This window comes from Neophocaena asiaeorientalis, unplaced genomic scaffold (assembly GCF_003031525.2).
Source record: "Neophocaena asiaeorientalis asiaeorientalis breed wild unplaced genomic scaffold, Neophocaena_asiaeorientalis_V1.1 scaffold230, whole genome shotgun sequence".
NCBI classification, from domain to species: domain Eukaryota; kingdom Metazoa; phylum Chordata; class Mammalia; order Artiodactyla; family Phocoenidae; genus Neophocaena; species Neophocaena asiaeorientalis.
In genome coordinates, this window is record NW_020175186.1 from 8820633 (window position 1) to 8834109 (window position 13477).

General features: G+C 37.0%; 1 pseudogene; it reads left to right on the forward strand.

Annotated features, from left to right (window-relative positions):
* The first annotated feature begins 1006 nt into the window (after positions 1–1006).
* LOC112412881 (hypoxia-inducible factor 1-alpha inhibitor pseudogene) lies at positions 1007–9256 on the forward strand (annotated as a pseudogene).
* The last annotated feature ends 4221 nt before the right edge of the window (positions 9257–13477 follow it).

The following is a 13477-nucleotide window of genomic DNA, read 5'->3' on the forward strand; positions in this document are numbered from 1 at the left end:
CACTTTTTCATCATTGCATCCACAAAATATATTGTGTTCTACCCAAATTGGTACTTAGGATGTCCCTATTTACTATTTTTATTTATAATCTAGATGACAGAATGGTGACCAGCAATACTGTTATAGCTAATAATATTTTGCCTGACTTCAAAAGAAAAGGATTTATATTTAAAATATCTTAGGAATTTGAGAAATGTGAAGGTGTGATTCAATACTGTTTATAATTACTATGTAAAGAAAAGAAAAATAATCTCTGAATGTATATTACACAGGACAAGCTTTAAGAAGATCCCAGAAAAGAATTTGTAGATCATTTTGGATCATAAGCAAAATATGAATTCATAATCTTCATACTTTATTGGGTTTTTTTTAACTGATTTTTTTTTTCCTTCTATTTTTTGGCTGTGCCACGCATGTGGGATCTTAGTTCCCCAACCAGGGATCGAACCTGCGCTCCCTGCAATGCAAGCGGGGTATCTTAACCACTGGATCTCCAGGGAAATCTCCATGCTCTATTGTTAATTAAGTAAAACACATGTGAATTGGTAATGAAGTATAAAGTTATCTGGATTGTTTGTGGTTCTTAGATGACTGAACCTCTATTTATAGTCTATGACTTAAACAACATATAAAAACTTGAAAAACACCCATTGATAAAGGAAAAAGGTGGGTAAGCTGTGATAAAAATTGACATCTAATATGGATTAGGCATGTTGTTATAAATGATTTATGCATTGTCACATTTGATCCTCACAGCAACCCTTTGAGAAGGTTGAGTAAACTGGGTCTCAAATAAGTTGCTCATCCAATTAGTCAATGGAAGAGCCAAGACTCTCATCCAGAACTGAGTCCAATTCCTATAACCTTTACCCAGTACCACACTGCCTTCAGAAGAAATTTGATTTCTGTGTCCTAGAGAAAATAATATTACGAGGGCCTATGAATATTATAAGGAGTATATATTTACACATAATATGAGAGTCCCGGCTTCCATCAAAGCCTGGACATGAGACCACCCGGTTATAAGTTTCAGTTAGGTCATTTGAAGAGGACACTAGAATATATTGCCGAGGAACGTGGTGGAGTCTTCTTGGGAGATCAGATAAAGAAAGATTTAAAGGGCTGCAGCTTTCTCTCTGGAGGTGAAGTAGTCATAATGATGAAAGTCTCATTTCAGCCTTAACTTTTGATTTCAGGTAAACAGGGTACTAAGTGCCCATCGAGCATCTTTAGAGACTCCAGGGAGGGCAGCAGTTAGTACTGCTCTGCTGTATAGGGTAGCAGGACTTCTGTTGGAACAGCTGTTTGTTGATCCAGCTGACATTCTCTTTCATCCACCCATCCATTGTTCTCCTTAAACAATAGCGAGATACAAATGTGAGTCTAACTCACTCTAATGAAAAGGCTAGAGTTTCGTCCCTATAAATATTTTCAAAAGCCTTGATGATTCATGAGATTTGCACAAATACATTTAGAGCTGAAAGTAAGTGTATAAGGCATTTGGAGAATACTCTGCCCCTGGCATAACAGGGAGAGGAGGGATCCTACATTAAAAATAACTCTGCTTGTACTTTTAAGGCAAACATGCTCTTCATTACTGTCCTCCCTACCCAACTCCCCCCTTGAAAAAATAAACATTATCCAAAACAAAACCTGACAGAAAAGACGACAGCCTCTTGGGTGGGCATGAATGCAATCTTGCCTGAAGCCAGGGGTATACACAAGATGACCTTTAAAATTTCCTTTCAACCCCATTATTCACTGGGTTTATCTAAACATTGTTTATGAAGGAAGATAAAATATGGATGAGTTTTCAAATGAAGAAAGCAGCAAAGACTTACTGACTCTGTCTTGTTGCAAAAGGGAAATTGGATTTGTACCTTCATCTCCTGCATTTCTCATTTATTTCATTCGGGCATGCGGGGGATGTTAGCAAGTATCAAATTCGCCTGTGAAACTCAGCTTGTACAATAAAAACATGATGGCTTCATCTCTTTTGCTCTGCAGAATCTACAATTTCATTTCAAGTTAGTAGTCATTCTTGATACTTCTCCCTTAGAGAAGATTCCAAACTTTAAAAAAATCTCCCTCTGGGCATCTTTCTTTTAGAAATGCTTCTGAAAAGAGGAGCTCAAAGTAAATATGAGATTTGACTCAAACACCTGTGGTTTTCCCAAACATTTTCCAAGGTATCCTATCACAAAACCTAATTTTAAAAAAAATTTTTTTTATTCCTTGTCTTTCATCTAGACACTGAAACCCACTCATTTAGGGCTGTTTCTTACCATTCAGGATGCAGCTTGAATGCCACCTCTTCAAAGATCTTCCTGACCACCCCAACCTAACGTAGCCACTCAGTCACTAACTGTCACACCCCATTGTTCCAAATCTCTACCTTGAATTTGTTACCATCTTATTTATTTAATGCTCACACCTCTCAGTTGGAATGTGTTCCATAATGAGCAGAGGTTAAGTTAGGTTTACTCACCTCTCTATACCCAGCAGTTACAAGAGCTTACAAAGAGTATGTACCCAATTAATATTTGTTGTATGAATGAATGTATGGTGCCCTCAACAGGAAATACACTGCAAATGTCCATGAATAATTTCATATTATGCAAATAACATATGTTTGGAGAAATATAGATACATATTAATTACTTGGCATCAATTTTGTGTTGATTGATAACGGTAAGAAAGGTTGAAAAAGCATAAAATTGGGGTGGATTTTCCCAAGGTAGAACATATTAAGGTAAAATGTAAGGGTTTATTCTGGCATTGCCTCTTTATATCAGCAGAACTGCTTTCCTTACAGAAAAACCCAGTAAGAATAAGTTCTTGGCATCCTTGCTGGCTTCAAAGGTTGGATGATCTCTTTTGTCTCCTTTTGAGATCCCTATCCTGTTTCTCCATCTAGTTGACATCTCCTTGAACCCAGATTTTTTTTTTTTTTTTTTTTTTTTTTTTTGGCCACAGTGTGCTGCGTGCAGGATCTTAGTTCCCTGAACAGGGATCAAACCCTCACCCCTTGCTGTGGAAGTGTGGAGTCTTAACCACTGGACTGCTGGGGAAGTCCCAGATTTCTTGATTTTAAACACTATTCTTGGGTTGGACACCATTTCTTTGAACACATCTTAGTTCCATTTTTCAGTTAAAAATTGTCCATACCCCTTGAAGTGTGTCTGCTCTTAGCCAATTTGGGTAACGGACTAAGCAGACCTGCTTTGGCTGCCTGAGCCCTATCTTAGCTTCCCTCTGCCAGCAACCAGAGACTGAGAGCCCTGAGTTTTTCTTAAGTCCTTACAGTTCTCAAGTCTTTTAAATTATCCCTCTTCTTAGATGATCACTCCTTCCATTTTCATCCTCTCTCCCACATCTCTCTCTGCTCATTCCATTTGACTAGCTTGCCATGTTCTATCAATTGTCAGGTTTTAAATTGTCCCCAATCTGCAGGACGAAAAACAGTTTGGAAATCAAGCTATAGCTTTAATATCTGTCTTAATTGGAGCCTATACAAATTGTATTTACTCTGTTTATATTCACAGTGTATTTTAAAATTTATTGGCATCAACATTAAGTATGCTTGGAAGACTTCCCTGAAGATAAAGTAGAAATTTTGTATTTCTCAAACTGGGCTTCAAATTGAACATTTCGGTAATGGTAATGATTTTTACATTCCTGAAAAAGCTACTTGATTTTTTCTAAAATTTATGACTGGTGACACCCTTAGCATCAACATTTAATGGAACAGAGTTACAGCCAAGTGTATCTTTAGTTGCACAACCAGGATTGGTGAGGGGAAAAGTAAAATAACTTGATCATGGCATTTGAAGTCTTCCATTAGTTGACTGAAAGCTCTATTAAATTACATTTTTAAAAACTTGAATTTATGTAAGTATAGAAATATAATTACATAACAATCCTTTGTTCATTTTAGAAAATTTAGAAAGTACAGTTAAGGGAAACACATAAACTCATGCACTCCCATCTTCACTTTCAAGCAAGGTTTCACTATTCTGCTAAGATTCTTCCTCAGCCACCAGGACAATTGATTGGCCTTGTCACAGATATATTACACTTTCCCTGTCTTTGCTCAGATTGTTCCCGCAACATGAAAAAAAACCCTTTAAATCCCTTCTCTTTTTGAAATCATAATTACTATTCAGAGTCTAACTCAAATGCTACCTTCTTTATCAAAATTGCTCATGTCATTTCAGAAGAGCCCAATTCTTCCTTCCTCCCCTGTAAACAATCAACTTAGCTCATCCCTCAGACTTTTGAATCTCCTGTGAATTGGTAGTTGGACCTTGTGGTTTGAGAAGATTTAGGTTAGATTTATTTTATTTTTTGATGGGGCTATTTGGATCAGGAGGCCCATGTTATCATTTTCTTTCTCTTTTTATAATTTAGCTGTAATTGATTCTCAATGCCTAGATCCATAATAATTAGGCGATGTCAAATGATGATATTCTAATTCAGTTTTCCTTCTGTATTATTAGTTGGAATACTTTTATTAAGGAAAACTTTCCTCTTACTTCTCATTTGGTTACTGCATGATAAAGTTTGATAGGAAAAGCAGAATAGATGCCCGGTTTTTACTTCCCTCTTTACTTGCCAGTTGTCAAATAATTTGATTCACTAGCATCCTCTGAAGATGACTCTCAATTTTAAAAGATCATTCAGTGTTAACATTCTATCTAGATGATCTGTACTATTAGATAAAATGAGAGAAGGTATCTAAAAAGAGACTCCTAACAGCAAGCCATTGCATTTTCCATAAACAAATGTTCTATCCTTGTTTTATTCTTCTTTTTCAGAAAACAATAATTTTAAATCGTTTACATGTCTCTACTTATTGTACCTTGGAAATATCACCCAGTCTCATTATTTTAAGTACAATTTATGTGTCAATAATTCCCAAATTCCTGGATTTGGATCCTGTCTGGATCTTTTCCCCAAATTCCTGTTTCATGTACCCAAATATTTACTTGGCTCTTGGCATCTCTACTTAGATGTCTAACAGTTATCTCCTACTCAACATTTCCAAAACTCAACTCCTGATACTCCCCTATCCCTAAACCTTCTATGCTCAGTTTTTTCCATTTACTAGTGGCAACTCCTTTCCTTCAGTTGATCAGGCAAAAAATTCAGAGTCACGTATAAGTCCCCTCTATCTTTTATATCCCCTGTTGGCCATTGATTAAAAATATATCCAGAATATAAATATTTCTCACTTTCTTCACCACTGCCATCTTGGTTCAATCACCATCATCTCTTATTTGAATTATTATAATAGACTCCAAAGTATTCTACCTACTTTTGTTCTTAACTCCTACAGTCTAATGCAAGATGTTGAATCATGTCACACTCACACTAAAAGCTCTGTATTACCTTCTCATCTCACTCAGGGTAAAATCCAAAGTCCTTGCAGTGGTTAATAATCTCATCTCCTACTATTACAACCACGTTAAGCTCCTTATTTTTCCTTTAGCAGACAAACCACCACCTTCTCCGGGCCTTTACATTTTTTATTCCTTCTGCCAGGAAGGCCCTTCTTCAGATTTTATATGTGTTTTACTTTTACCTCCTTCATTCAAGTGTTAACTTTTTAGTGTCTCCTTCACTTGTAATATCACCTTCAGTTGTCATCTTCTAAAAGATTTATTTACTTATATTGTTCATATTCTGTTTCCCTCATTAGATCATAAGATCCAAGAGGGAAGGAGATTTTGTTTTGTTCACTATTTTACCCCTTTCTCTTAGAAGAGTGTCTGCCAGTAGTTAACAGTTATTTGTAGTTTTAACACATTAATTCTGAGCTTGTTACTTCTTATGATCTTTCATTTCTTATTTTCTATTTTTCAGTTTTAGAATGTTCATTTGGCCAGTTTTTATAAATTATAATCCTCTTTTAAAATTCTTTCTCTTTTCTTCTACTTTGTCCAATTTTTTTGTAACTTTCTTAAACGTATGGATCATAGTTACTTAAAAGTCCTTGTTGAGTAGTAAGGTAGATAGCTAGGGGGAAGCAGCCGCAAGGCACAGGGATATTAGCTCGGTGCTTTGTGACAGCCTGGAGGGGTGGGATAGGGAGAGTGGGAGAGAGGGAGATGCAAGAGGGAAGACATATGGGAACATATGTATATATAACACTGATTCACTTTGTTATAAAGCAGAAACTAACATACCATTGTAAAGCAATTATACCCCAATAAAGATGTTCAAAAAAAAAAATACAAAAAAAAAGTCCCTGTTGAATAACTCTAATATCTGAATCATCTGTAGGTCTATTTCTATTGCCTATTTTCTTTTTTTTTTTTTTTAACTTTTCAATCATTTGATTCTGTGGGTTTTGTTTTTGTTTTTGCATATCTCATAACTTTTGGCTTGATGGATGAAACATTTTAGGGACTCTTTTGATGGACATTTCTCTAAAGCATGTTAAGGTTTTTTCATCTGGTACACAGATGGCTAACAGATGACTACAGTCCTGGTCAGACTTAGTTTTAGGCTTTGTCAAGATAGGTCTATTTAAATTTTGCCCTTACATGTAGTACATAGTCCTCACTTCTAGAATATGGCACTTAATCCTAGGACGGCACCCTTCTGAGCTGAAAGCTGAGAAATACTAAAACCTTTGCAAATGCTTCTTTACTTCCATAGGGATTAAACTTTAATTTTTGTTTTCTTGGTGTGGCTACTGAGATTCATTCTTAAGCCTCCCATTTGCTGTTTTATTCTGGGTTATTTGGACTCTCACTCTATAAATAATATAATAGAATTTACATATTATGTATATATATTTATAACATATATTATTTTTATATATTTATGTAGTTTAGGAATCAGTCAGCAGTTGGGAAAGGGGGATTTGAATGTAGAATTTTGGGTTTCTTCTTTGAACTTCCTCACTCTCCAGGCTTTTCCTCTTCAAATGCTAATTCTTTGGGCAGCCCTGAACTCCATCTTCTATTTTTCAGTTATCTTCTGTTCTTTTACTTTGTTTCTGGTCTTTGCTTATGTTAATGAAATACTGTTTTCATTTCAATAACCAGCATAGTAAATTTTATAAGTGGTAGGGTATTTACTCTCATCTCTTTTTCAAAAAGTTTCTTAGAAATTACTACATATTTATTTTTTCCATATGTATTTAAAAATAATCTCTCCAGTTTCTTTTTAAATTTTTGAATTCTTCATGCAGTCACAGTAAATTAAGCTTACCAATTGCTGTTTTATTTTGGGTTACTTGGACCCTCACCCTAAATATAATATATAACATAACATAACATAGCATAAATGTAGTTTAAGAGTCTGTCAGCTGTTGGGAAGGGGGGATTTGAATATCACCTTTTGGGTTTTGCAAGCCAAAATTTAATGTTAATATGCATTATGTATTAAGAATGGCTACTGAGGGCGGCGACTGCGGTGGAGGCTGCAGCCTCAGGCTCTGGAGAACCCCAGGAAGAGGCCAAAGCCCCTGGCCCCGCCTGGGATGAGTCCCAACTACTCAGTTATACCTTCCCGACCTGGCCCATCCCGCATCTCAGTCAGAGCAACCCTGGGGCAGAGGAGCTTATTGAGAATGAGGAGCCTGTAGTACTGACAGACACAAATCTTGTTTTTCCTGCCCTAAAATGGGGCCTTGAATAACTGCAAGAAAATATTGACAACAGAGACTTCTCTGTGTACAGTGCCCAGCACCCACAAGTTCTTGCACTATGATGAAAAGAAGATGGCTAATTTCCAGAACTTTAAGCTGAGGTCCAATAGGGAAGAAATGAAATTTCACGAGTTTGTTGAGCAACGGCAGAATATACAGCAGTGAGGAGGTGAAGAGAGGTCGTATCTGCAGCAAACACTCAATGACACTGTGAGCAGGAAGATTGTCATGGACTTCTTGGGTTTCAACTGGAACTGGATTAATAAGCAACAGGGAAAGCGTGGCTGGGGGCAGCTGACCTGTAACCTGCTGCTTATTGGCATGGAAGGAAATGTGACACCTGCTCACTATGATGAGCAACAGAACTTCTTTGCTCAGATAAAAGGCTACAAGCGATGCATTTTGTTCCCTCCGGGTCAGTTTGAGTGTCTCTACCCATATCCTGTTCATCATGCATGTGACAGACAGAGCCAGGTGGACTTTGACAATCCTGACTACAAGAGGTTCCTCAATTTCCAGAATGTGGTTGGTTATGAAAGAGTGGTTGGCCCTGGTGATGTTCTTTACATCTCAATGTACTGGTGGCATCACACAGAGTCATTACTAAATGGGGACATTACCATCACTGTGTACTTCTGGTATAAGGGGGCCCCCATCCCTAAGAGAACTGAATATCCTCTCAAAGCCCATCAGAAAGTGGCCATAATGAGAAACATTGAGAAGATGCTTGGAGAGGCCTTGGAGAACCCACAAGAGACTGTTCCCAGGACTCCCCTGGTGGCGCAGTGGTTGAGAGTCCGCCTGCCAATGCACAGGGGACACGGGTTCGAGCCCTGGTCTGGGAGGATCCCACATGCCACGGAGCAGCTGGGCCTGTGCGCCACAGCTGTTGAGCCTGAGCTCTGGAGCCCGCAAGCCACAGTTGCTGGGCCCACGTGCCACAACTACTGAAGCCCATGTGCCCTAGAGCCTGCATGCTTCAACTACTGAGCCCATGTGCCACAACTACTGAGCATGCATGCTGCAATTACTGAAGCCTGGGCACATGGAGCCCGTGGTCTGCAGCAGGGAAGGCCACCGCAATGAGAGGCCTGCACACCGTGGTGAGGAGTGGCCCCCACTCGCTGCAACTAGAGGGGGCCTGCGTAATGTGTCATGTTGGAAATTTAAGTTATTTCAGTTTCTAACTATTAAACACTTTTTTAAAGACATTATTCAAGGATGTTTTGAATAATTTTGCAACCTGAAATTTACAAAGTATTTTACTGATTTAGAGAGAAAAGATTATTCACAGTCACACAAATATTTAATTTCTTCCTTTTCTTTCTCAATCATAGCATATGCAATTTTATTGTCAATATTTCAAAACGTTGCAAATTTCCTACACATCCCTAATTCATGATAGTCCATTTAAGAATTAGGCACGCATGGCTACTTTTTTCCTGAGAAAATTTTATAATTATACATGTTGGTTCGGCTTGAAATGATAGAATTTCCATGTATTCTTGTTCTTAACAGAAGAAGAGAATTGAGGGGCAGTCAGAGAGGAAGAATAAGAGGGGCTGTGGAAAACACCCTTTGTGTAAAGTAAAGTAAAATGGGGTGAGGTCACCATCAAAGAATCCTTCCTCCTTAAGAGAGTTCATCCTCTTAGAAGCTGTTTGTACCTCAGGTTATCATCTCTATCTTTCACATGTCCAAATCTTTTTATAGAAGGTCATTTCTAGAATACCTTAAGTTAGGTAGTTAAATAGTATGGAACTTTCTGGAAGAAATATGTATAACTTCTGAGATAAACTGAAGATAACAATTGGTCAGTGAGCACCAGGATTGTAAAAACAGACTATGTCGCTAAAATCATATGCTTTTGAAAAATATTTCAGTCTTTCTCTACACTGTGGAAAGTGTATAGCCTTTGAAATCAGAGAGACCTAGATTCATTGTCACAGATCTGCAGTTACAACACTTAAACTCCTTGAGGTTCAGTTGCTGGAATTTTAAGACGAAGGTAATAATACTTACCTTGCAAAAGGAACGTGGAAACTAGAAAAAAAACATGAAAAGTTCTTTGTATAGTATGGGGCTATAGTACTCTGTAGGTACTCTGTAAATGGTAATCAATTACTGTGATAGCATTTTTGCTGGTAATAATAATAAGATATTTTTAATATGTATAGTTTACAGACTAGAAAATGTACATACTTTTAACTTTTTAAGTATTTATATTACTCATCTAGCTACTATTTGCTTATACGCATTAGTATTCGTCCTGGAGACTGTCCTGGCATAGTAGATTATTGACGATAGTGCTTCCTGTTCTACTTTTTGTCTGGGAGCAAGATTAATTTATATGCTGATTAATTTGGAGGGCTGCTCACCTTACTCCTCTGCCTTTGTCATAGATCTCATTTGTTTGTAATCCATTTTTCTTAACCTTTATATACCCAAGGAGATGGCACATGAATACATTACCTACTTGCTTCATACTTTCATTCATAAGACAAACAGCTAATGGATAGAATGTTAAAAAAAAAAAGATAAATTATGACTTCTTTTGGTATCAAAACAGTTTCTTTCAAACTTGGAAAGATTAGTTTTGTGAAAATTCTTACCGCTGATATCATGTGTATATAAATGAAAATATGGATGCAATGTATATTCATGGCTCATTAAATAAGTATGTATGAAACTAGGAGGAAGCATAGCATAAAAAGTATTTTTCCCTGAATAAATTGTATATATAAATTTAAGGTAAAGAGAGGTCCTCTCAGAATGAATGTATATTTTTTTCTAGCTCAGACCTACTACTTAGCTTGTCTAAGTTCTGGGATGCATTCCTATCATGATACCTTTCAACCCTGAAATCTATGATTGTAAAACTGTTGAAATTATTTTTTAAAGAGTAATCTTATTATATGAGTTAACAAACAGTTGCCCTTGAGTGGTAGGGCAAGGATGTGGTATTACAATAACTGATATCTTGAGAGGCTAACATATTTCATAGTGGGAATGTCTGTAGCTCAATAACGACCATGATTCTGAGCTTTTAAAATAACATTAGAACATCACAATTTTTTCTAAGTCATCCAGTTGTCCAGTGAATAATTATCAACCATTCTCAGAATTAGTGTATTTCTCCCTATTTTTGTCACTGAAGTTTTATTACTAGATGGAATGACAAAAGACCATTCAGGGAAGCGGAAGAGTTACCTGATGGTAATTAAGAAGAAAGAATAAGAGTAAGGAAAGTAAGAAGGAAGAGAGCGAGGGAGAAAGACAAAGATGAAGGAAGGAAGGGAGGGAGGGAGGGAGGGAGGGAGGGAGGAAGGAAAAAAGTAAAAAATGGAAAGAGGTAAAAAAAAAGAATAAAGGAAGGAAAAATATTAACAACCATTCTTTACTATGTCTCAGTCTAAGGGTTAACACCTGACATTGGATCCTCACAGCATTCTGAGTTAGGAATTTCCACCATTTTATAGATGCATACCTGTGTGGTGTCCATAGAAGGAATGTTTGATTCCAAGGGGTCACAGATACACTGAGCATGAAGTTATGCCAAAGCCTTCACACCTTGTTTCTTCACTGGTTTGTGTTTTGGGCTGTATTTCCTGTCTTTGCTGGTTAACCATCATGAGCACACTCTGTGGTCTAATTTTAGCCACAAGGGTTCAATGTTACTGTTAACTACAGACAGCTAGGCAATTAGGTAATTTTGTTTCTCTTGTGGCAGCCTGTCAGGGTAGTGCTGATAAAGCCACTCTAGCTGGAGGTCACTCACTCACCAAGGGCTCCAATCATTTATCTTGTTGTGTACAAGCTACTTTAACTGAAAACACAAAAACAAAGAACCAGAGTACCATGGTGTGTGAGACTGGCTCAGGACCTAGACTGACTGGGTTTTAATCTCAATTCTGCTACTTTTACTAGATGGGATATCCTTTGGGAAATGGCTTAACCTTTCTATACCTCAGGTTTTCTCTTCTCTAAAATAAGGATCATAATAATATTTATATCACAGAGTGCTTCTAAGTATTCAAGGAGTTAATATGTAAAAATGTCCAGGCACATAACAAATGGTTTATAATTATTGCTGTTATTATTGCTTTTATTATTATCCATGAAGTTAATTCTAGCTTTGAATTCAGTAATTCTAGATGATGTCCCATCCATACACTTGCTACTGCCTTCCTGAACCTTCCCTGAATTCTAAGCACATCCACCCCCTTGTTCTTGCAGGAGGTCACTGTCTTTGTGTGTTGCTGCTCCTTATGCTGAGAATTAATTCCTAAATCATATTCAGCTCAGTAGAAGTCTTCTCCATATAGTTAGCTATGTCCTCCACCCCACCCCAAAGAAGGCAGATTAGTCACTCCTATACATCCCTATCATGACTCATCGTTGTATACATTGTAAATACTGTCAACATCCCTCCACCACTGGCCCCTTCTCATATATGCATCTGAAAGCTCTTTGAGGACAGGAACTACATCTGGCTCTTTCTGCCTTCTGGGCACATATCACAGTGCTTGGTACACAGAGGGCTGGCAGTAAATGTCAAAAGAGTAAATGAGCTTACCACTTGGAGGGCAGCAATCCAGGAGAGATAAAGTGAATAAAGCCTAGGTACCCAGGGAAAGTAGGTATGCAGCCATGGCAAAGGTTCATGAGAACAGTTATTGGCCTATTCAGCTATCTGTCATCTAGCTATCTGATAAAACTAAAACTTTTTAAGTGCCTTATCCAAAATAAACTAGTAGGCACTTTACATTTGACATCTCATTTAATATTCACAACAAGTTCATGCAATATATACTATTATTAGTCCCATTTTATTGATGAAGAAAGAGGCTCAGAGAATTAAGTAACACAGCTATGACTTGCTAAAGCTAGGATTAGAGCCCCAGTCTCTGTGACTTCAAACTCTATGCTCCATGTTCTAAATTGATCCTATATACATACTGCCTTTCAAATTGATAGATAGAGATTTTTTTATAAAAATATTTTATCTTGTTCAAACAAAGAGTTGAAATGTCTCCCAATAGTCGACTCTCTTTTATAGCCCAGAATAGTCCATCCATCTCATTATTTCTGGGGCAGAATACAGGATTTTAGGTGGGAAAAGTTCAGAGAAATATGATTCTCTCTTTCCTCTCAGTTTTTAAAAAATCTTGACCACAGTTCAATATTTGCATATTGCTTTTTAATATCCTCTTTTATTAAAAAAATTTAACAGATATCTCTAAACTCAGGAAGAAAAGCACATTTAAACTTTTAAAAATTGGGACAACTCCATTTGGTTTAAAAATGCCTTGAAAAACAAATTAATTTGAAGACACAAATTGACAACTGCCATCAACTCCTTTGAGAGTCATGTTGGAATGGGCAGATTGTCATCCTCTAAATCCTTAGCAGTTGGGTTAAGATGGAAGCCCTGTCTCACTTGACCACCCTTATTTTTCTTTCTTTCTTCTTCTTTTTTTTAATGGCAGAGAATCAATCCAAATGCTGGGCAACCAGAACTGTATCTTCTAAGATACTCAGTTTGACATCTTATTCTGTGCAAATGAGTATAAGGTGGTGAACAATGTGAACGGATATCTTAGTTTGAATATTTTCCAAAAGTAGAATTTATGAGGCTATTGAAATCCTGCTAGACAGGAATTATTGCCTATGTATTTCCAAGCTGAGCAATTTGAGATAGATTAGAATGAAACCTCTGTGATCAGAGCTGCTAACAAGAAGGCTTCTTACCAATAAGCAATATATATGTATGTATATATATATATATTTTTTTTTTTTTTTTTTTTTTTTTCGGGA